Source organism: Zeugodacus cucurbitae, chromosome Y (assembly GCF_028554725.1).
Source record: "Zeugodacus cucurbitae isolate PBARC_wt_2022May chromosome Y, idZeuCucr1.2, whole genome shotgun sequence".
Classification (NCBI taxonomy): Eukaryota; Metazoa; Arthropoda; class Insecta; order Diptera; family Tephritidae; genus Zeugodacus; species Zeugodacus cucurbitae.
In genome coordinates this window covers 263,415-289,903 of record NC_071673.1, presented here as the reverse complement: position 1 = coordinate 289,903, position 26,489 = coordinate 263,415, and the positions used below count along the sequence as shown (strand labels likewise).

The 26,489-nt window shown below is 35.4% G+C and overlaps 1 long non-coding RNA gene across 2 annotated transcripts; it reads left to right on the top strand.

Moving 5' to 3' along the window:
• The first annotated feature begins 11,325 nt into the window (after positions 1-11,325).
• LOC128923526 (uncharacterized) lies at positions 11,326-25,537 on the top strand. 2 transcript variants are annotated; one of them, XR_008472345.1, is made up of 4 exons: positions 11,326-12,085; positions 13,648-14,911; positions 15,058-15,137; positions 25,325-25,537. It is a non-coding gene; the product is annotated as an uncharacterized LOC128923526 (long non-coding RNA). The 2 variants fall into 2 exon arrangements; XR_008472344.1 differs by lacking the exon at positions 25,325-25,537 and adding an exon at positions 15,277-15,489.
• The last annotated feature ends 952 nt before the right edge of the window (positions 25,538-26,489 follow it).

Sequence of the window (26,489 nt, the reverse complement as noted above, 5' to 3'; positions counted from 1 at the left end):
CAATATTGATTAGAATATTAGTTTTTTCAGCAATACTATTTGGTGGAATTAACTGGGGAAATTTAAAAGGAAAATGATTTTTGATGATATCAATTAACCGAGTCCAATTATCCGAGAAAATTAACTGAATTAACGAGAAACTTCACTGAGGCGAATATAAATAATCCTAATATTATTACTAAAAGAATAGCATAGCTTAAAAATTGTATAGGACGTTCCTCAACAGGAATTAGGTATTTGTACATTTCTTGTATATGTATTAGAAAATTTATAATTCGATTTGGATTCCAATATTTTCATAATTTTGATTTGTTCATTTTGATGACCATGTATTATATTTTTGATTTCTTTGTCATGGTTAAAATATGTCTTATTATCTAAAGTAGTGCTAATATTAAACTGAATTAATTTTGTGTCTGTAATAATATGGTTTCCGTCAATTATAATATTTCCGTGATCTAATATTAATAATGGCACATTGTTTTCTTGAACAATATTACAATATGCTTTGTCCTTATTTAGTAAAGGGATGGTACAATTATCTTATAATTCTTGTTTACAAATATTTATTCCTACATTATTTTTACACTTAGATACTCTTATAAATTTATTTTCACATTTTGCTATTTTTCTTTCAATTTGTAATTTTCCATGTTTGTAGTCTAACAGAATTAAATTGTATAATTTACATTTATTATTAATGATAGGGTATTTATATATTGTGATTATCACATTCCTGTACATACATACGGGAATATCCGAATATTCTAATATATTTATGACAGGAACATCAAAAATTTCATTTGAAATCAATTCGTGAATATTGTTCAAGTTTAAAGTTCCAGAGTAAAAATTTCCAATTCTAGCAAAATTAATTGTATTTGTAATTGTCTCTAACTCTTTGTAAACTTCTCTAATTACAAATTCTTCTACAACAGATTTCGGATCTAATTTTTCTAGTAATTTTTCAAACTAAGAGTTAATCTTCCTTTGTTTGTTATTGTTTTCAATTAAGTAATTTAAGCTTATTTTTATACTCTCGCAACATGTTGCACAGAATATTATAGTTTTGTTCATATAACGGTTGTTTGTGTCACCAAGAAATAAAAGAGTTGTATATGGGGTTATATACAGAGGTAGTCAACATTATTTACACATAGAACGTTTTTTTACACAAAATACATTCGCTTGTTGTTGTTGTTGTCGCAAGCGAAATGCTATGTTGTTGTAAACCTTGATCTATTCCTGAGTGAATGAAGTCAGTTTGGCTAGAATAGCTAGAAATATGGCTGAGATATACGCAAATGAACTGAAGACTCGCAGTAGTCAAAAGTATTTACAAACATTTTTTTTGCGTCAAAAGTATTTACACACAACTTGAACTCTAATGTTCAGTATAAGTTCCTATTCTAAGGCGATAAATTCATAATAACAATAACAGCCTGCTTTATGGTCCGAATGGATTCAACACAATTGTGCGCTAAGTTAACAGTTAATTTAGACCAAATATCATTAATTTTGGCGTTTTCGTTTATTATATCAATCGTCCTCTGATATTTAACGAAAGACCAAACATTTTGACTAAAATTTTGATCAGGGCTGTGCGGAGTTTAACTTGATTTGCTTCATTCAAAACTTTTGAGGGTAAAGATCCTTCATGAAATGGAACATTGTCCTGTGGAAAAATTTAGTCAATAGTTGAAAAAGGACGACTATTTTTGATATATCCGGATGATGTAGGGTCCCTAAATTAGTAGCAAATCTCCAGAACTTAAGTAAAACAAATCTTCTATTATGTACTGAGGTCAGTCACTAAATCTGCAAAGAGGAGTAAATTGTAAATAATATTATAATACCGCTATACATGCTGTAGCCTGCCTTCGAATGCTGTCCTTATGGATAGTTTTTCCTCTCTACTCACTTTTATTCCGTCTGTCCGTTCGGGAATAAATTATATCTCCTGACTTAAATGTATGTGATTGTCGTTCTACTTTTATTGTGATGATTTAATACTCTTCCTTGATTTTTGAGTAAAATATCTTATATTTCCGGATACTTGTCCCAATTGCAAAATACGTCTTCCGGTTTGTATCCTCTAGTTGAATGGATAGTTTTACTGTACTGTCGTACCGCGTTAAACAATTCTTCGCCGGGAGCTGTTTTGTTTTCGCTAGCTAAACTTGTCGAAATTTCGATTAGCGTACTGTGAACTCGTTCAACGTGACCGTTCGTTGTTGAATGGTGTATGGTGGTCTGTTATACACTCCCTTCGTTACGTTGACTACGAACACATTTTCGTTATCAGTCATAAGATGTTTGGCGTTGGGTACACTTGAGATAATATTTCCTGTATGTACTCATGACAATTTAGTTTGTTTTCCAGTTTTCGTAAGTAACAATATTTTGAGTACTTAGCAATAGAGCTGATGTTGTTCATGTGAAATATATCCATCTGTATGTATTCCCCTACTTTTGTTGAAATTGGAGATTTTCCTATAGGTTGTTTGGATGTCTTTCATACTTGTGTTGTAAACAAATTTCACATTTTATTGTTTCTGTTCTACACATTTCCTTCACGTTGGGCCAAAAATGTGTAAGTTAAATTTCTTGTGTGTTATTTTTATAATTGCGGTGAGCACGTCTGTGTGTCTTCACTACTAGTTCCTTTTGCTCGTCTATGTTTATAACATCTATCAATAGATTTGGTGATATTACAAATGTGCAAGTTGGAAAATTAGCAATAATGTCATCTTTGACATGAAATAATATTTCCTAGTCTTTCCTTTTAAAGCGTTCGTGACAGTTGGTCTTGCAACTTCTTTTAATTTTTCTATTAACTAATTCTTGTCTTTGTAGTGGATTGTGTGACGTACTCTATTTGGAAAAACTGTTTTCTTTAATAAGCATACGTTGGCTGGATAATAAATATGTACAATTTGTTGTTTTCCCCTTTTGAAATGTTCTACAGGTGAACTTTCTGCCGAATGTTGACAACCGTCAGTAGTCGCATTTATTTGTTGTCTGGATAGAGCGTCTGCTCAACATTTTGGTGTCTTGGTTTATAAACAAGTTTTGCTCCATATTCTTCAATTAAATTTTTCCACCTTTTTAATTTCGTATTCGGATTCTTGTCTGATATTGAATATATGAGGGACTGATGGTCTGTGTAAATAGTTAAATTTTCTACCCCATATACATAGTTTCGTAACGTTTGAAGTGACCAAACTATGGCTAATAGTTCTTTTTAATGTGTGCTATAATTCTGTTCAGTATCATTTAAAGCTGGTCCAAAAATAGCTGTTTTCAGAATCTTTTTTAATTTTCAATTTTTTTTTTGGTTGTAGTATGCAATAGCTGCACTCCTACTGATTAATAATTTATTTGGTTTTTAAGTTTCAGATGTTCAGAAGAGTCAAAATTAACAACGGCACCGGGAGTAATTTTTTAAGATAGATTTTTTGGACGACATTTTTAATATTGTTAAATTTTTTTTATTTAAGAAAGAAATATTTTTGTACTTTTCATAAGTGTATATATAAACTGTAAAAATTTTAAATTGATTGCTCTTTTTTTAAACCAAAAAAAAAATTCAGAAAACACCCTTAATTTGAACGTTCTAGACCACCCTTAAAATGCATTGTCATGCAAAACAATAGCATTCAACAAACAATAACATAAGCATTACTAAGGATAAAATGTTTACATATGATAACCCATGGGTTCTTAGAATAGATTTTAGCAACTGTTTGCAAATGTACTCACATTAACACAAACCCAAGTTCACACAACATGTGCACTTTAAAGCAATACCATACCATGTAGCATAAACAATATGCTAGATAAATATGAACATGCACATGAATAGAGAATTAACAATTGAAAGCGACTGCAAAAATAAAAATAATACGTAACTGAATAAACGTAGAGATATGAATGATTGGTTAAGAAAATACCTACATCTAACAGTTACCTTAACTATCTAATAATAAAAATGTAGTCTATATCTATCTCCTAACTAAATTTCATCAAAATCCGTTCAGCCGTTTAGGCATGATAGAGCAAAACTCCCAGCAAAAACCCCAAAAAAAAATCACAAACTCAATTTAGTTATCTGCCTACTGCCTACCCACTGAAAACGATGACGTGATTATTTATAGCCTATGACCATTTCTAGGTTATCATCTATCACCATACCAAATTTCATCCAAATCCGTTCAGCCGTTTAGGCGTGAAAGAGTAACAGACAGACAAAGTTACTTTCGCATTTATAATATTAATATGATATGGATATACAAATTCCGAAAGTTTAGCCGTTAGTACCTCATCTTCCATGAAGTGTCCATAAAAAGGTTCTTGCCGTGCCCTAACTCATTATTGGTTTATCCAAATCAACAAACCAAAAATATTTGTTGTTAATGAACGAAGGAAAAAATAAAAGATTAAACGCTGAATTTTTGGTAGATTTTGAACAAAAAACTAATTTTTGTGGTAAAATTTTCGCCATATTCTGACTCGAAAAATAGTTGTAATAAAGATGTGTGGAAATTTTAAAACAAAATCGCTTCATAACTTTTCAAGAAAACGTGTCCACTGACTTCAAAATTAGAGTTTTGAGATAAATCCGTTTAAAGTTTTACATTCTTGAAATTTTAATCATATCAATTTCATACTTTAGATAATATTTTAATATTGTACTATTTAATAAGACAAATTTTGATACCCACGTAATCACTTAATTCACCAAATGGTCCAAATAAGTGTGATTCCTGGAATTGAACAAACTGTTCATTTAAACGTAAGTCTTTTAACTGAACAAATTGTTCAATTAAGCGAGTATCTATTAATTGATTCTCCGGTTAATTGAACGAAAATTTGTGCAAATTTTGATGTGCAATTAAGCGAAAAGTACTGTAGTATTTAAAGAGAATTGATGCAAAAAAACTGCGAAAACAATGCAAAAACAAACCAAGAACAACAAAAAACAAAAATCATTCAATCTTGTTAGTGTCAAGAAACATTTTACACACTTCGTTACTTTACCATTACCTATTCTTTGTAAAGACATTTACAATGAATTTGTCAATTAGTTGGTGATTCAATTTGCTTTTTTCTTACCTAAAGTACTCAATATTGTCTTTTTAATATGCCGTGCAAAGGGTTTAATTTGAAGACCCCATAATCCCAAATGGGGTAAAAACGTTTGAGAGCTATCAGCAATGTTTTCTTTAACCCTCTAAATAGTGTATAATGCATTAAATTGATCGGAAAATAATGAAATTCTAAAACTAAAGCGAGGAAAAGGCCCTAAATTGTAAATAAGTGGACATGTACAGTGGCTAATGTCTCGAAACCTTTACCAAATTCCAAAAATTTCGATCAGTGTTCTTACGAAAGAGTCCTAGGAAAAGTGCAAAATTCAGATTTCTCATGAAGCTGTGGAGGATGGGATCATGTGTAGAAGTTCACGCAAGTGAGGAAAGTTTTTGATTGTCACTCACTTGGGAGTGGCCAGAAACGATTCTTCTCCACATGGTTCAAGCAGCTCACTACTTCCGGTTTTAGACCAAGTATCCTCTGGGTAGCCAACAGACATCCGTTTGAAGGCGAGCTAAAGTGAGAAGGCGAAGCCCGCTTATGCGGTTGTGCGTAGGGTTTGGGACCCACCACATAAAAACACCCCCCAATGAAAAATATACGAAAGCCTCGGATGAGACACCCCCCTTTTGATGACGACCCCTGCAAACGTTTTAAGGATAATGATATAAGGGCATGCACCTGGAATGTCCGGACCCTTAATTGGGAAGGTGCCTCTGCCCAGCTGGTTGATGTCCTCATACGACTTAAGGCTGACATCACCGCCATCCAAGAAGTGCGATTGACGGGACAAGGACGGAAGAAGGTGAGTCCTTGTGACATCTACTACAGCGGCCATATAAAGGAGCGCAAATTTGGTGTTGGATTTGTGGTGGGAGAGAGACTCCGTCGCAGAGTCCTGGCATTCACCCCGGTGGATGAACGTCTAGCCACAATCCGCATCAAAGCGAGGTTCTTCAACATATCGCTGATTTGCGCCCACGCCCCAACGGAAGAGAAGGACGATGTGACCAAAGATGCTTTCTATGAGCGCCTAGAACGCACCTATGAGCGCTGCCCCCGCCACGATGTAAAAGTCGTGCTTGGTGATTTTAACGCCAGGGTGGGTAAAGAAGGTGTCTTTGGCACAACAGTCGGAAAATTCAGCCTCCATGACGAAACATCGCCAAACGGCCTGAGGCTGATCGACTTCGCTGGGGCCCGAAATATGGTCATCTGTAGTACCAGATTCCAGCATAAGAAAATACATCAAGCTACTTGGCTGTCTCCTGATCGAAACACGCGGAACCAAATCGATCACGTTGTGATAGACGGAAGACATGTCTCCTGTGTTTTAGACGTGCGTACGCTCCGAGGACCAAATATAGACTCGGACCATTATCTGGTTGCAGCGAAGATACGCACCCGCCTCTGTGCAGCAAAGAATGCCCGTCAACAAACACAAGGAAGGTTCGACGTCGAAAAGCTGCAATCGCAACAGACAGCCACGAAATACTCTACTCGACTTGCACTCCTGCTCTCTGAGAGCACTCATCAGCATCTCGGTATAAGGGAACTGTGGAACGGCATCTCAAACTCACTGCGTACCGCTGCAGCCGAAACAACGACCACAACACGTGCGGGATGGGATAGATACCGAGAGCTGAAGAGGGAAGCGAGACGCATTTGCAGACAAAAAAAGAAAGAGGCCGAAATGCGTGAGTACGAAGAGCTTGAGAAGCTGGCAGACAGAGGGAATGCTCGAAAATTTTATGAAAAAATGAAGCGACTTAACGAAGGTTTCAAGACCGGAGCATCCTCATGTAGAGACCAAGGTGGTAATCTGGTAACCGATGTCCAGGGCATACTGGGATTATGGAGGGAACACTTCTCCGAACTGCTGAATGGCAGTGAGAGTACAACACCAGGAGATGGCGAACCCGATCCCCCAATCGATGACGATGGAATAGATGTTCCATTACCCGACCATGAAGAAATCCGAATAGCAATTACCCGCTTGAAGAACAACAAAGCAGCGGGGGCCGTTAGATTACCGGCAGAACTATTCAAATACGGCGGCGAAGAACTGATAAGGTGCATGCATCAGCTTCTTTGCAGAATATGGTCGGAAGAAAGCATGTCTGACGATTGGAATCTCAGTGTGCTCTGCCCAATCCATAAAAAGGGAGATCCCACAATCTGCGCCAATTACCGTGGGATCAGCCTCCTAAATATCGCATACAAGGTTCTATCGAGCGTATTGTGTGAAAGACTAAAGCCCACCGTCAACAAACTGATTGGACCTTATCAGTGTGGCTTTAGACCTGGAAAATCGACAACTGACCAGATATTCACCATGCGCCAAATCTTGGAAAAGACCCGAGAAAAGAGGATCGACACACACCACCTTTTTGTCGATTTTAAAGCTGCTTTCGACAGCACGAAAAGGAGTTGCCTTTACGCCGCGATGTCTGAATTTGGTATCCCCTCAAAACTAATACGGCTGTGTAAATTGACGTTGAGCAACACCAAAAGCTCCGTCATGATTGGGAAGGACCTCTCCGAGCCGTTCGATACCAAACGAGGTTTCAGACAAGGTGACTCACTATCGTGCGACTTCTTTAACCTGATGCTGGAAAAAATTATAAGAGCTGCAGAGCTAAACCGAGAAGGTACAATCTTCTACAAGAGTGTACAGCTCCTGGCGTACGCCGATGATATTAATATCATCGGAAGCAACAACCGCGCCGTTTGTTCTGCTTTTTCCCGCATGGATAAGGAGGCGAAGCGAATGGGTCTGGAGGTGAATGAGGACAAGACGAAATATCTCCTGTCATCAAACAAACAGTCGGCGCATTCGCGTCTTGGCTCCCACGTCACTGTTGACAGTCATAACTTCGAGGTCGTAGATAATTTCGTATACCTGGGAACCAGCATCAACAACACGAACAATGTCAGCCTCGAAATCCAGCGCAGAATAACTCTTGCCAACAGGTGCTACTTTGGACTGAGTAGGCAATTGAACAGTCGCAAGATTTATGGTCCTCAGAACATTGGCAACGGCGAATACCGCAGACGATGGAACGATGAGCTGTACGAGTTATACGACGACATTGACATAGTTCAGCGAATAAAAAGACAGCGGCTACGCTGGCTAGGTCATGTTGTCCGAATGGACGAAAACACTCCAGCCCTGAAAGTGTTCGATGCAGTACCCGCCAGAGGAAGCCGAGGAAGGGGAAGGCCTCCACTCCGTTGGAGGGACCAGGTGGAGAGCGACCTGGTTACACTTGGGATCTCCAACTGGCGCCGAACTGCGAAGGAGAGAGACAGGTGGCGCACTATCGTCGATTCGGCTATAACCGGCTAAACGGTTGCAACGCCAATCACATACATGCATGAAGCTGCGCGCATTGACAAATTCATTGCAAATGCCTTTACGAAGAATAGGTAACGGTTAAGTACGGTTAAATGTATAACACGTGCTTAACAAGTAAAAAACAGTTTCTTGACACTAACAAAATTGAATGATTTTTTTGTTGTCCTTAGTGTATAAAACAATGTAGTTTCTAACAAACCTTACCGCTGGTGGGGGGCAATGGAAGACTTGCATTCAGTGAGAATTTAATTCTCTCTAGTTTAATTTTCATTTTGTCATCGCTTAAATACATCTTAAGAACTAATTATATGTGTATGTCTGTATGTCTATTTATAAGTTGTACGATAAGGGATTATTTCCAATGCACACAAGCAGTTGCCCAAATGTAGTTTTATAACCCATAGGTTATCTTGCATACATATAAATATGTTTGTTTATTAATAGTTGAGTGCATGCGTGTTGTATACAGATGCATGCGTGCCCCATATAAATGTATGTCTGTTGCATGTATGTATGTGTGCCACATATAACTGTATGCTTGTTGCATATTAATTCATATATGTTATCTGTTTATTTATATATATATATATATGTTTCATAGCTCCTCGGCTTTGCTAAGACTAAAAAGAATGCATGTTCAATGATATTTGAACATATTGCCAAGGGAAATAAATTATAAATTATAGCCCTCCACATTTCTTCTAAATGTGGATCTGCCGGAGAAGAAAAATACCAGGTTATTTGCTCATTGGCGAGCATATTGTTTTCGACTTCTTGACCTCCAGTTTCAGCTTTTTCATTTTTAATTTTGTGTATGTCTACATCTGAGGTTTCAACCACATCAGTTGGTTTTTCCTCAGTAGTAGGGTGTTCAATAGTCTCTTCCTTTCCATCTTCACAAGTCGATATGTCTTCGAGTTCTTCAAATCGTTCCAAATTTGTTACCGCTGTCGTTATTTTGCCGGTAACTTTTTCCTTTATTATGCCAGATAATAACCTGCCGAATTTTGTCGCTTGGCCAAGAACACCGTGATCTTTTTAATTCCGCTTTCAATTATACGCTAAATACAACTTCGCCAATTAACATATCAATTCTGTCTGATTTGTTGAATAACGGATCAGTAAGCGTATATTCTTCCCATATTTTGAAGTTGTAATTAAATGAGAGATCCGGTTGTGCGCTGGTTAAAATTGGTAAAACTACGGCACTCACCTTTTCTTTATGATTACTTAAAAATCTTTGTTTAATTTCAACCTCAATTGTAGCTTTTGATTCGCCCACTTCAGCGTCACTTAAACCATATAGTTTTGTTTTTGTTTTCATCCTCGGCAACTTTAATATCTGTGCTGCTTCTTCGGATATTGTGGTTATTTGCTATCCTTGATCTATAAGAGCGCGTAGCAATATATAATCTACACCTGCTGTCTTTGCTATTATTTGAGCTGTGGCTAGAATAACCGCTTGGGAAGCAGTTTTTGTGGACATAGCTTTTTTGCTCTCTTCGGTTTCGATATGTAACATGTCATGATGATTTCTAGAACATCTCTTGCAATTGATTTTGCTGTAGCAAATTTCTGCCCATTTATGATTTAGGCACCTGTAGCAGACTTTGTTGTCTTTTACATATTTAAGCCTATCATTAGTTGATGTACTTCTAAATCTTTTGTATTGCGCTAATGTGTGACCAACAATTTTACAATACACACATCTACTTGTTTTGTTGTCTTCGGTAAATCACTGTATCGTTGGCCTTGAACGTATGATGTTTACGATGGCTGTAAACTTGTTCTTATCAGCTACCGCTTTCAATGCTTGAAAGTTGTCAGCATTGTCACTATTTATATTTGGTTGATCCAATATTCTGTCCCACTGTGCTGTGAACAGAATTCTTTGCTTAAGTAGACTCCATGCTGTTTCATAATTTCTAGTTGAAACTTGCAGATGTTGTATTAATCGCGCAGCTTCGCCTTTTAACGAAAGACGAAGACGTAGAATTTTTTATGAGCTTGATAACTGCTCGTTATTATGTACCATATCTTGGAACACGTTATAAAAGTTTGCCCATTCTTTGATATCGCCATAGAAGGCTGGAATCTTTAGTCTGCTCTTTTTGTAGTTTTCTTTCATAATTTGGCAGCTCTTCATAATATTCTTCACGTACTTTTTCGTATAATACTTCAATTTCTTCATTGAAATCAAATTTGTTTTTCATATTCTCAATATCTTTGTATATTGATTCGAAATATTTTATTTGATGATTCGTTATCGTTAATTCTAAACTTAGATTTTCCATTTTATTTTTGAAAATTCCAATTTTCCTCATGAACGTGGACGTGTTTCGATCCAGATCAAGGTACTTCGCTTGTACTTGAATTTCTTCAATTCTTTTTTCTTTTTCTATTGAAGATATGTCTTCGGCATTACCCATTTTTAAAGCAGTGACAATGTCTTCTATTTTAGTTATGGTGTTGTTGTAGACTTCTTTTATGAAGTAGTCTTCCATACCAATACACACAAGTAGTTGCCCAAATGTATTTTTAGAACCCATAGGTTATCTTGCATACATATAAATATGTTTGTTTATTAATAGTTGAGTGCATGCGTGAGTTATGTGTACACTATCATCCCAACCAGACACCACACAACAAAATATTGTAAATTGGACAAAATAAAAGATTAAAGGAAAACAAGTAAACATTACAAAAAAAAATAAGATAACAAGTAGAGATAAAGAACATAATGCAAATGCATACAAACATGTTTTGGTCCTTATGTTTGACTGTAATGATAACCCAGACATTATCGGGTAAACCACCCAATCATGTTTGTTTGCATTCAAAAGAAAATAAGATTACATTTTACAAATATTGTATTTCATAAGAAAATAAACAAAACAAAGAAATAGATTAAGAAAATTGTAATCACTTTAGTAGTTATATAAGCAGAACATAACTTGAAACAGCAGGGAATAAAATATAATGTCATAGAAGTAACATCGTCGGCATTTTTATTCCTCCGCTCGAACAAACCTAAAACTGGCGCAGTCGGTAAAAACAAACTGCAAAGTTGAGCGATACTAAAAACGGAAGTTTTTAAGTTTCGTAAGCTTTAGCAACGGGAAGCAAATCCTAAGATTAGCTCCCATTTTAAAAAGATCTCTTATATATATATAAATACATAAGTCGGACTCCGAGGATTACAATTTGTGAAGGCGACGAATAGATTCATTCCGCCCATCAACATTACCAGGAAAAGTGGGATTAAAGATTAATGCCCCACACACAGAAGACGCAGAAAGAGCGATCAGCAATGCATCCAGGTGAGCAGCAACCACTTCAGATGACAGGATCGCAAATTTTGAAGAATCATGGACTTTGATCAGAGATTTATCATCGTTCATCAGGGAAGTTGACATGATCCTTCCTTTATTCAACCCCAACCCATCAATGTTGGAATTTGCAACGCAGCGACACGTCAAAACAAAAATTAAAGGAGAAGCAGCAAGTGTCATCCGGCCTTTGGGACCTACACCAACATGGCAGCAAATGAGAGAAGAACTCATAAAGAATTTTGGAGTAAAGGAGTCGTACCACACCCTTTACAATCAGGCGATTGTACTACGAAACTATAACGTAAGTCAATATTTTCAAAATTTAAAAGATATTTTAGATAAACTAAATTTAAAACATGAATTCGATAGGATAAAGCTTATATAATTTTCTCCAATTAACAACGAAAGTTCAATTCTAAAAATATTTTTAAATGGGATACACCCCAACTTAGGCAGTGTAGTGATTATTAGAAATATAAGCACCATTAGAGAGGCTTTTAGCGTTCTTCAAGAGACAGGTTTGCTAATACAATTTGATAAAAGACAAAACAATTATCAAAGAAATAATTATAGAAATTTATCAAATAGAAATTCTTTGGCTCACAATTTTGGCAATTTTAATAATAAACAGTATATGCAAAATTCCAATAATTTTCAATTTGGACAAAATCAGCAGAAAGAATTTCGTAACAATTCTAACCAAAATGACAATTATCAACAATTTAGCTTTGGACAAAATAGGCAAAATAATTCTCAACAATCTAGAAGATATAATTCAGTCCAATGGAGACAAAACCCCCCGAATAGATCACGCTCAAGAACAAGCAAATTTTCGGTCCATTGAAAATTGGAAACCCTAATATTAGGTTAGAAGCACTGAGGTCCTCATGTTCGATATATGGGGCTTGAAAACAAATAGTCCGATTTTGGCGATTTTTAGAATGAAGCTGCCACACTATAAACTTAGTATTTGAGCAAAGTTCTGCACCGATATCTTCACTAGTGCTTACTTTATATATTGTAAAGTAAATAATTCAGATCGTCTTCAAAGTTCTGGTATATAGGAAGTAGGCGTGGTTGTGAAGCGATTTGGCCAATTTTCACAACATATTATTGGGAGGTAAAGAAACTATTACAGACCAAGTTTCATTGAAATCGGTCGAGTAGTTCCTGAGATATGGTTTTTGACCCATAAGTGGGCGACGCCACGCCCATTTTCCATTTTGTAAAAAAATCTGAGTGCAGCTTCTATCTGACATTTCTTATGTGAAATTGTGAAATTTAGTGTTTCTGACGTTTTTCGTTAGTGAGTTAACCCACATTTAGTAATTTTCAACCTAACCTTTGTATGGGAGGTGGGCGTGGTTATTATCCGATTTCAACTATTTTCATGGTGTGTGGTGGGGTACGTAAGAGAATCGACTGCAGAAAGTTTAGTTTATATAGCTTCATTGGTTTGCGAGATATATACAAATAGCCGATTTGGGGGCGGGGCCACGCCCCCTAAAAAAATTACATCCAAATATGCCCCTTCCTAGTGCGATCCTTTATTCCAAATTTTACTGTTATAACTTTATTTATGGCTTAGTTATGCCACAAACAAAAAAACACTGCGGTGATCTAAGACACCACAGACATAACCGCGCTAACAAATGTCAACTAAAAATAATTTTATTAAGTTTTTGATAAAGTTCGTTTTGTTTTAAAAGACTAAGAAGTTTTTTGTTTGCTAATAAGCGTTTGTTAATCACGGTAAGTTCAATTCACTTTATATAGATTTTTGTTAACTGTTGGTGACTTCACAATATTACAATTTGGTATACATGGATATACAGAAAATGTAAGAGATCTTTTTATTTTTAGTTAGATTTTCGTTTTCAACAATGCCACCAACCAGACATACAAACTTAGGCCGCAGAACTCGAAATACAGCAAATCAAACTGATGAGCAACGCGAAGCACGAAATGAACTTCAAAGGAATCGAAAACAACATAGAAATGTTAAGTTTAATCCCTACAGAGCTGCATTCAGTTATAATGTGGCAATTGATTACAGTTCAGAGCAAATTGTTGCTATTGGATTAATGAATATTGTGTGTCCACATTGTAATGCATTGAAATTCAAAAATGAAGCCCCTGGCTTGTGTTGCGCCAGCGGTCAAGTCAAATTGACGCCATTGGTACCACCACCAGAACCACTACATTCATTGGTTTCTGGAAATGGGCCAGGTTCTAATCATTTTTTGACTCATATCCAACAATATAATAATTGCTTTCAAATGACATCATTTGGCGCAACAAAAGTTATAATGGCAAACAATTTTATTTAGTTTTACAACCATGTAGCTGATGCAAAATATGTTGAGCCAGTGCTGTGTAGATATGTTTATTTTGTAAACAATAAGTCAAATACATAATAATAGTCAATAGTCCAATGACTTAATCAGCAACATTTTATAGCATATTGTATTTCATAATGGCATGAGCAAGGTGTTCCAACACTTAGTAAAGCCTACTACCTAAAGCTGTCATAGAAGGCTGCTGTTCAATGTGGAGGTTTAAAGTAGTCATAATTTGAAATAATGTAAAGAATTGTGGCAGTGTTTTGCGAGGCACATGGTGGTACAAACAATTTGCTATACAATTACTTAAATATATATTTATAATCTTGATGAAGATTCAGGGTCAAATATATCATCGAACAGGTTCCTTATTGCCAATGTCTGATGAAGACTATAAATATTTACAAATATAATTTATCGGCAATTCAGCAAGAGAAGTCGATCAGCGTTGCGCACACAACAACTCAGTGAAAAGATCCATTGTGGAACAACTTCAAACATTTTTCCATCAACATAATGAATTAGTTGCATTATTCACAACTGCATTAGACCGCATGCCATCAGATAATCAGAGCCGATAAGGACGCCAACAATTGATGAAGTGGCTATTGTCGTCGTGGGAGAAAATTTGGACAACCGAGACATTGTTTTACATCAGCGGAACTATCAACTTCAGCTTGTGTCTGAAACATATCGATCATATGATGCATTAAAATATCCTATCCTATTTTGGCAAGGAGAAGACGGCTATCATTTTTCAATTAAGATGATAAATCCAGTTACAGGTAAATTAATTAACAATATATATTTACTACTACATTAAAATACATGTTTACTAACTTAAAATGTATATTATTATATAACACAAAAAATTGTTTACAGGTGCTGAAACGAACAAAAAAGTTAGTTTAATGAATTATTATTCATACAGACTGATGGTTCGGGAAAATGAGGACAATCACATCTTAAGTGGCTATCATTTTTCAATTAAGATGATAAATCCAGTTACAGGTAAATTAATTAACAATATATATTTACTACTACATTAAAATACATGTTTACTAACTTAAAATGTATATTATTATATAACACAAAAAATTGGTGCTGAAACGAACAAAAAAGTTAGTTTAATGAATTATTATTCATACAGACTGATGGTTCGGGAAAATGAGGACAATCACATCTTAAAGTGTCGAAACTGAACGATTGACATTTATCAGGTTGAACCAGGCAAAACTCCGTTCCGAGGAATACATTCATCTTCGGGATGCCATTAATGCTGATGGAAATGCACAGAATGTTGGCAGAACAACTATACTCCCAGCAACATACGTCGGAAGTCCGCGACATATGCATGAATATGCTCAAGATGCATGTCCTATGTACGACATTATGGCACACCAGATTTGTTTATCACGTTCACATGCAATTCAAAGTAGACAGAAATTCAACAAGTATTATTTACTAGACAACCACCTATTGATCGCCACGATGTTACTGCAAGGGTGTTCAAAATGAAATTAAAATCACTCATGGATTTTTTGTTAAGCATCGCGTGTTCGGCGAGACGCGCTGTTGGATGTACTCAGTTGAGTGGCAAAAACGCGGATTGCCACATGCACATATCCTCATTTGGTTGGTTGAGAGGATAAGACCGAATGAAATTGGTAATGTGATATCAGCAGAAATTCCCGATAATAATGAAGACCCAATATTACATGAGGTTATTACAAAAAAATATGATACATGGTCCATGTGGTATATTAAATCCCATTTCTCCGTGTATGGTTGAAGGAAAATGTTCAAAACACTACCCAAGATAATTAGTAGCAGAAACGATTACTGGAAATGATGGATATCCACTTTATCGCCGCCGATCCATTGATGACAATGGAAAGTCAACAATAGTCAAAGTAAATCGATAGGACATTAAAGTTGATAATCGTTGGGTTGTTCCGTTTTCGCCATTACTCTGCAAGGCATATAAAGCACACATAAACGTCGAATTTTGCCATTCCGTGAAATCTATTAAATACATTTGCAAGTATGTGAACAAAGGTATGTGTCTTTGGGGTTGCTGCTGAAAATTCAAATGATGAAGTCACTCAATATCAAATGGGCCATTATGTTAGTAGTAACGAAGGCGTGTGGCGTATATTTTCACTTCCTATACATAAACGACACCCTACTGTTGTTCACTTGGCCGTACATTTGGAAAATGGTCAACGGGTGTATTTTACAGTTGCAAATGTATTACAACGAGTTAACAGGACACCATCGACAACATTAACCATCTTCTTTGAAATGTGCCAGAATGATGATATATTGCATCAGATGCATCTTAGAACATCGAATGCAGATTTGCAAATGAACGAAGAAGTCCACAATGAAGCATTAATTTTAATTGAGGACATGTGCTTGATGCTTACCAACAAAGTATTAACACAAATGGGAATGATAGCACCCAATCGCCCAATGCACGACTCATTTGATCAAGAATTGAGACGAGAGGCCCAATACGATTCCAAAACATTGCGAGAAATGGTTGATAGAACAGTTTCCCTTTTAAATCAACAACAAAAATATGCATACGACACGCTCATGAAAGTAGTGAACGTTGGAACTGGTGGATTTTATTTTTTAGATGCTCCCGGTGGAACTGGGAAAACTTTTTTGTTATCATTGATATTGGCAACGATTCGATCGCAAAATGGAATTGCACTAGCCCTAGCTTCATCAGATATTGCAGCTACGTTGTTGTAAGGCGGTCGAACAGCTCATTCAGCTCTCAAGCTGCCGTTGAACCTTCAAATCTTGCAACCTTGCAACCTTTCGAGGAATTCTGCGATGGCCAAAGTGCTGCAGCAAACCAGATTGATCATTTGGGATGAATGTACGATGGCACACAAAAAATCTTTGGAGGCATTAGATCGCTCGATGCAAGATTTACGAAATAAAAAAAAAACGATTTGGTGGTGCAATGATACTATTGTCAGGTGATTTTCGACAAATTTTGCCAGTTGTTCCACGCTCAACGCCAGCTGATGAACTGAATGCATGTTTGAAGTCATCCATTTTATGGAAATACATTAAAACACTTAAATTGAGTATAAACATGAGAGTCGAATTGCAGGAAGACGAGTCTGGAGAAGTGTTTTCCAAACAACTGCTCGATATTGGTAATGGTATTATTGCTGTTGATACATCATCTGAATACATTACATTCCCTACCAATTTTTGTAAATTTTGTGAATCAAAGACCGAACTCATGGAGATGGTTTTCCCAAACATTGCTTAAAATTACGTAAATCACGTTTGGTTAAGCGAACGTGTTATATTGGCCGCAAAAAATGTTGATGTGAATGAAATGAATTTTCAGATTCAAGAGAAAATAGCTGGCGAATTTGAGAATTACATATCACTTGTTTCCATTACTAATGAAGATGAAGTTGTCAATTATCCAACAGAATTTTTAAATTCGCTGGAATTGCCCGGCTTACCACCTCATAATCTACAATTAAAAATCGGATCAGTAATTATTATGTTACGGAACATAAACCAGCCTCATCTGTGTAATGGCACTCGGCTTGCGGTGAAGAAATTATTGAACAACGTCATCGAAGCCACAATTTTGAAAGGGAAGTACAAAGACGAAGATGTTTTAATCCCACGCATCCCTATGATACCGAACGATATGCCATTCAGTTTTAAACGTTTACAGTTTCCAGTGCGGCTTACATTTGCAATGTCAATAAATAAATCGCAAGGGCAGTCGCTAAGTGTATGTGGCATCAACCTGGAAAATCAATGTTTCTCACATGGCCAATTATATGTCGCCTGTTCCCGTGTCGGAAAACCATCAACACTATTTATTTACGCGCCAGAACATAAAACTAAAAATAAGTGAAATTATTGAACCCTACGGAATAAACACTATTATGCAAATATATATTTAGTTTTTTTATTTAATAAAATTAGTAAAGTCCTTCTCAGGTATGACGATACCAGGGAAATAGGTATTCATTTTTATATGGAGGATATTATAGATTCCAGTTCAAATAGAATAAGTACGCATACATAAGATAGGTCAGCTATACAAAATAAAGTAGTGCATCAAATATACGCTAAGGCGGAACGAAGTTCGCCGGGTCTGCTAGTATATAAATAATTGCGATGTTTGCAATAGAGCAAAATATGATAAAAAACCTTTAAAACCAAAATTTCAATTAACGTAAACACCATCAGATATAAATGAAATAGTTCACGCGGATACATTCATAAATAAAAAATGTTACTTCCTTACTTTTATAGACAAATTTGCTATGGCATTTCAGCTAGAAGATAGAAACAGTATAACTATTATAGAAAAGCTTAGATTATTCTTTTCTATCAAAGGAAGACCCAGAAAGTTAATATTAGATAATGAATTCAACTCAATTAATATTAAAGATTTTTTTAGGAAAGAAGAAATAGAAGTTAATTTAAACAAGTAAGGAAGAGCTAAGTTCGGGTGTAACCGAACATTTTATACTCTCGAAATTTATTTATTTAACTTTATTTATATTATATAATACACAGTTTGACCCACAAGCTAAGTGTATGTGGCATCAACTTAGAAAATCAATGTTTTTCACATGGCCAATTATATGTCGCCTGTTCCCGTGTCGGAAAACCATCAACACTATTTATTTACGCGCCAGAACATAAAACTAAAAATAAGTGAAATTATTGAACCCTACGGAATAAACACTATTATGCAAATATATATTTAGTTTTTTTATTTAATAAAATTAGTAAAGTCCTTCTCAGGTATGACGATACCAGGGAAATAGGTATTCATTTTTATATGGAGGATATTATAGATTCCAGTTCAAATAGAATAAGTACGCATACATAAGATAGGTCAGCTATACAAAATAAAGTAGTGCATCAAATATACGCTAAGGCGGAACGAAGTTCGCCGGGTCTGCTAGTATATAAATAATTGCGATGTTTGCAATAGAGCAAAATATGATAAAAAACCTTTAAAACCAAAATTTCAATTAACGTAAACACCATCAGATATAAATGAAATAGTTCACGCGGATACATTCATAAATAAAAAATGTTACTTCCTTACTTTTATAGACAAATTTGCTATGGCATTTCAGCTAGAAGATAGAAACAGTATAACTATTATAGAAAAGCTTAGATTATTCTTTTCTATCAAAGGAAGACCCAGAAAGTTAATATTAGATAATGAATTCAACACAATTAATATTAAAGATTTTTTTAGGAAAGAAGAAATAGAAGTTAATTTAAACAAGTAAGGAAGGGCTAAGTTCGGGTGTAACCGAACATTTTATACTCTCGAAATTTATTTATTTAACTTTATTTATATTATATAATACACAATTTGACCCACATATTCGTCATATATATTGTATAAAGTCCATTGAAAGTTGGAAACCCTAATATTAGGTTAGAAGCACCGAGGTCCTCGTGTTCGATATATGGGGCCTTGAAACCCTATGGTCCGATTTCGGCGATTTTTAGAATGGGGCTGCCACACTATTAACATAGTATTTGTGCAAAGTTCTGCATCGATATCTTCATTAGTACTTGTAAAGTAAACGATTCAGATTGTCTTCAAAGTTCTGGTATATAGGAAGTAGGCGTGGTTGTGAAGCGATTTGACCTATTTTCACAACATATCATTTGGATGCAAGGAAACTATTACAAACCAAGTTTCATTGAAATCGGTCGAGTAGTTCCTGAGATATGGTTTTTGACCCATAAGTGGGCGACGCCACGCCCATTTTCCATTTTGTAAAAAAATCTGAGTGGAGCTTCCATCTGCCATTCCTTATGTGAAATTTAGTGTTTCTGACGTTTTTCGTTAATGAGTTAACCCACTTTTAGTAATTTTCAACCTAACTTTTGTATAGGAGGTGGGCGTGGTTATTATTCGATTTCTTTCATTTTTGGACTGTATTAGGGTGTGGCAAAAAACAACGACTCCAGAAAGTTTGGTTTATATAGCTCTATTGGTTTGCGAGATATGTACAAAAAACTTAGTAGGGGGCGGGGGCACGCCCACTTCCCCAAAAAAATTACATCCAAATACGCCCCTTCATAGTGCGATCCTTCATACCAAATTTGATTTCCATAGCTTTATTTATGGCTTAGTTATGGCACTTTATGTGTTTTCGGTTTTCGCCATTTTGTGGGCGTGGCAGTGGTCCGATTTTGCTCATTTTCGAACTTAACCTTCTTATGGTGCCAAGGAACACGTGTTCCAAGTTTCATTAAGATATCTCAATTTTCACTCAAGTTACAGCTTGCACAGACGGACGGACGGACGGACAGACAGACATTCGGATTTGAACTCCACTCTTCACCCTGATCACTTTGGTATATATAACCCTATATCTAACTCGTTTAGTTTTGGGTGTTACAAACAACCGTTATGTGAACAAAACTATAATACTCTCTTTAGCAAATTTGTTGCGAGAGTATAAAAACCAAACAGTCATACTGGGAATTCAGATATCGAAAGATTTCATAATACTCCTCCGAAAGAATTAGAGTCCTAGAAATTGAAAAACCAAGCCTTTCGACAGCGGAAAAAGTATTTCACAGCATAGAATGGTATAACAAATCTTATCATTCTACAATTAAAGGTTATAAATGGAAAAACTGATAAAAATTTTATTAAAGACACTATTCAGAAGACTAAAGAAAAATGCATAAGAAATATTTATAAATAGAAATAGAGAGAAGAGTTTAATAACACTCAAAAAGAAGGTTACGTAAAAAATTATAAAGCAGTTCGGCACAAATACGAACCAAGGTATAGAAAATTGCCATTAGATAATATTCACCCGACAAATATTAAACGTCCAAACAAATTTTTTAGGTCAAATATATATATTTGGCGTAGGAACCGCTTTAAGCGATTATAGCCGAATCCACCAGAGCGCGCCACTCATTCCTCCTTTTTGCTTTTTGGCGCCAACTGGAAACACCAAGTGAAGCCAGGTCACTTTGCACTTGGTCTTTCCACCGGAGTGGAGGTCGTCCTCTTCCGCGGCTTCCTCCAGCGGGTACTGCATCGAATACTTTCAGAGCTGGAGTGTTTTCTTCCATCCGTACAACATGACCATTAGGTCAAATACATCTTCAAAATAACATTGATGATAGCAATTGTAATAATTAGTAATGCAGCCAAACTGGAAGTACATCACATACATACCGACAATGGATACGCAGAAATTATCACCAACACTAAACAGATTGTTACATCATCTGACCTCGTAATTCACATAACTGACCTTCGTGAAATTCTTTACGTACTAAATAATATTACAAAAATCTCGCAAACATATTCACATCTACATTACTACACCCTATCTAATGAAATTGAAATTTTGAGAGGTAAAATCAAAACATTAATCCTAAGAAAAGAAGTTAGTAGAAACAAGTAAGGAAGGGCTAAGTTCGAGTGTAACCGAACATTTCATACTCTCGCAATTATTTATTTAACTTTATTTATATTATAAAATACACAATTTGACCCACATATTCGTCATATATATTGTATAAAGTCCATTGAAAGTTGGAAACCCTAATATTAGGTTAGAAGTACCGAGGTCCTCATGTTCGATATATGGGGCCTTAAAAACCTATGGTCCGATTTCGGCGATTTTTAGAATGGGGCTGCCACACTATTAACATAGTCTGCATCGATATCTTCACTAGTACTTGTAAAGTAAACGATTCAGATTGTCTTCAAAGTTCTGGTATATAGGAAGTAGGCGTGGTTGTGAAGCGATTTGACCTATTTTCACAACATATCATTTGGATGTAAGGAAACTATTACAAACCAAGTTTCATTGAAATCGGTCGAGTAGTTCCTGAGATATGGTTTTTGATCCATAAGAACATACCCAAAATATCAGCAAAATATTTTCAGCATTAAGAAAACATAATTTAAAGATTCAGGTAGATAAATGCAAATTTTTCACGAAAACAACTGAATTTCTAGGTCACACTTTAACAACAGAAGGGATGCAACCAAATTTAAGCAAAATCGAAAACATACAAAAACTAAAGTTGCCTTCTACATCAAAGCAAATTAAATCATTCCTAGGTATCACAGGTTATTATAGAAAATTTTTAAGGGATTACGCTAAAGTAGCACATGGTTTAACAAAATATTTAAAAAATTATATTAAAATAAACACTCGCGATCCTCAGTACATACATGTCATCCTTTGAAAAACTTAAAAATCTATTAGTAAGCCCACCAATATTGAAATATCCAGACTTTAACAAACAAATTGGTATTTCAACTGATTCAAGTGACTTTGCAATTGGCGCAGTATTAACCCAGGACAGTCATCCTATAAACTATGCTAGTCGAACACTTAACAAACACGAAAGAAGTTATTCCACTACAGAAAAAGAACTACTAGCTATTGTCTGGCAGTGACATATTATAGACCATACATTTACGGCAGAGCATTTGATCTCTTAATCTTTAATAAAAAAACAAGGGAAAAGACATTAACCCACGATTGCAAAGATGGTTAATTAAACTAGGTGAATACAATACTAATATAAATTACGTGAAAGGAAAGAAAATTATGGAATCTGAAGAACTAGGCAACACGAAGAAAATTTTTATTAGCGCAGAAGATATAAAAAATAATAATTTCGTAGATCTTTGTCGTAAGCACATAAATATACTGGTAAAAATTTAAAATTTTGATTCAAAAATCTATATATATATAAATGAAACCCATTTTCCGTTGTCCCGACATAGCAAGAAAACGGTTTGGCCGATTTGACTGATTCTTTTTTGTGTGTATTACAGGGGGTTTGAGGATGGTTCTTACGGAGAGAATATTAAAAAAAAATTCCTGAAAAAGCCTAAAATTCACACTTTTCTAATCTCCCATACAAACAATTTGTAATATCTACATACATCTTATATCTTTCTTACCCATCTATCTATCTATAGAAAATGAAACCCGTTTTCCGTTGTCACGACACAGCAAGAAAACGGTTTGACCGATTTGGCTGATTCTTTTTTGTGTGTATTCCAGGGGGTTTGAGAATGGTTCTTACGGAGAGAAAATTTTAGAAAAATTGGCTGAAAATGTCTAAAATTCACACTTTTCTAATCTCCCATACAAACAATTTGTAATATCTACATTCCTCTTATATCTTTCTTACCCATCTATCTATCTATATAAAAATGAAACCCGTTTTCCGTTGACACGACATAGCATGAAAACGGCTTGACCGATTTTGCTTATTTTTTTTGTAGTTTTCTAATACTCTGTACAAGGTGCTTACGAAAAAAATATTGAGAAAATCTCTCAGAAAGATTGAAAATTATAAATTTAATTTGCATATTTTAAAAAAAGCGCAATACGAATGTCAATGTCATTCAATTTAAAACAAAAAAACACTGAGGTGATCTAAGACACCACAGACATAACCGCGCTAACAAATATCAACGTCATTCAATTTAAAATAAAAAATATGTGGTACTCTCTCACACATCCATAAGCGCGCTAAAAATAATTTTATTAAGCTTTTGATAAAGTTCGTTTTGTTTTAAAAGACTAAGAAGTTTTTTGTTTGCTAATAAGCGTTTGTTAATCACGGTAAGTTCAATTCACTTTATATAGATTTTTGTTAACTGTTGGTGACTACACAATATTACAATTTGGTATACATGGACATACAGAAAATGTAAGAGATCTTTTTATTTTTAGTTAGATTTTCGTTTTCAACAATGCCACCAACCAGACATACAAACTTAGGCCGCAGAACTCGAAATACGGCAAGTCAAAGAAATATAAGAGCAAATCAAACTGATGAGCAACGCGAAGCACGAAATGAACTTCAAAGGAATCGAATACAACATAGAAATGTTAAGGTTAATTCCTACAGAGCTGCATTCAGTTATAATGTGGCAATTGATTACAGTTCAGAGCAAATTGTTGCTATTGGACTAATGAATATTGTGTGTCCACATTGTAATGCATTGAAATTCAAAAATGAAGCCCCTGGCTTGTGTTGCGCCAGCGGTCAAGTCAAATTGACGCCATTGGTACCACCACCAGAACCACTACATTCATTGGTTTCTGGAAATGGGCCAGGTTCTAATCATTTTTTGACTCATATCCAACAATATAATAATTGCTTTCAAATGACATCATTTGGCGCAACAAAAGTTATAATGGCAAACAATTTTATTTAGTTTTACAACCATGTAGCTGATGCAAAATATGTTGAGCCAGTGCTGTGTAGATGTGTTTATTTTGTAAACAATAAGTCAAATACATAATAATAGTCAATAGTCCAATGACTTAATCAGCAACATTTTATAACATATTGTATTTCATAATGGCATGAGCAAGGTGTTCCAACACTTAGTAAAGCCTACTACCTAAAGCTGTCATAGAAGGCTGCTGTTCAATGTGGAGGTTTAAAGTAGTCATAATTTGAAATAATGTAAAGCATTGTGGCAGTGTTTTGCGAGGCACATGGTGGTACAAACAATTTGCTATACAATTACCTAAATATATATTTATAATCTTGATGAAGATTCAGGGTCAAATATATCATCGAACAGGTTCCTTATTGCCAATGTCTGATGAAGACTATAAATATTTACAAATATAATTTATCGGCAATTCAGCAAGAGAAGTCGATCAGCGTTGCGCACACAACAACTCAGTGAAAAGATCCATTGTGGAACAACTTCAAACATTTTTCCATCAACATAATGAATTAGTTGCATTATTCACAACTGCATTAGACCGCATGCCATCAGATAATCAGAGCCGATAAGGACGCCAACAATTGATGAAGTGGCTATTGTCGTCGTGGGAGAAAATTTGGACAACCGAGACATTGTCTTACATCAGCGGAACTATCAACTTCAGCTTGTGTCTGAAACATATCGATCATATGATGCATTAAAATATCCTATCCTATTTTGGCAAGGAGAAGACGGCTATCATTTTTCAATTAAGATGATAAATCCAGTTACAGGTAAATTAATTAACAATATATATTTACTACTACATTAAAATACATGTTTACTAACTTAAAATGTATATTATTATATAACACAAAAAATTGTTTACAGGTGCTGAAACGAACAAAAAAGTTAGTTTAATGAATTATTATTCATACAGACTGATAGTTCGGGAAAATGAGGACAATCACATCTTAAAGTGTCGAAACTGAACGATTGACATTTATCAGGTTGAACCAGGCAAAACTCCGTTCCGAGGAATACATTCATCTTCGGGATGCCATTAATGCTGATGGAAATGCACAGAATGTTGGCAGAACAACTATACTCCCAGCAACATACGTCGGAAGTCCGCGACATATGCATGAATATGCTCAAGATGCATGTCCTATGTACGACATTATGGCACACCAGATTTGTTTATCACGTTCACATGCAATTCAAAGTAGACAGAAATTCAACAAGTATTATTTACTAGACAACCACCTATTGATCGCCACGATATTACTGCAAGGGTGTTCAAAATGAAATTAAAATCACTCATGAATTTTTTGTTAAGCATCGCGTGTTCGGCGAGACGCGCTGTTGGATGTACTCAGTTGAGTGGCAAAAACGCGGATTGCCACATGCACATATCCTCATTTGGTTGGTTGAGAGGATAAGACCGAATGAAATTGGTAATGTGATATCAGCAGAAATTCCCGATAATAATGAAGACCCAATATTACATGAGGTTATTACAAAAAATATGATACATGGTCCATGTGGTATATTAAATCCCATTTCTCCGTGTATGGTTGAAGGAAAATGTTCAAAACGCTACCCAAGATAATTAGTAGCAGAAACGATTACTGGAAATGATGGATATCCACTTTATCGCCGCCGATCCATTGATGACAATGGAAAGTCAACAATAGTCAAAGTAAATCGATAGGACATTAAAGTTGATAATCGTTGGGTTGTTCCGTTTTCGCCATTACTCTGCAAGGCATATAAAGCACACATAAACGTCGAATTTTGCCATTCCGTGAAATCTATTAAATACATTTGCAAGTATGTGAACAAAGGTATGTGTCTTTGGGGTTGCTGCTGAAAATTCAAATGATGAAGTCACTCAATATCAAATGGGCCATTATGTTAGTAGTAACGAAGGTGTGTGGCATATATTTTCACTTCCTATACATTTGGAGGATGGGTCCATGTGTAGAAGTTCACGCAAGTGAGGAAAGTTTTTGATTGTCATTCACTTGGGAGTGGCCAGAAACGATTCTTCTCCACATGGTCCAAACAGCTCACGACTTCCGGTTTTAGACCAAGTGTCCTCT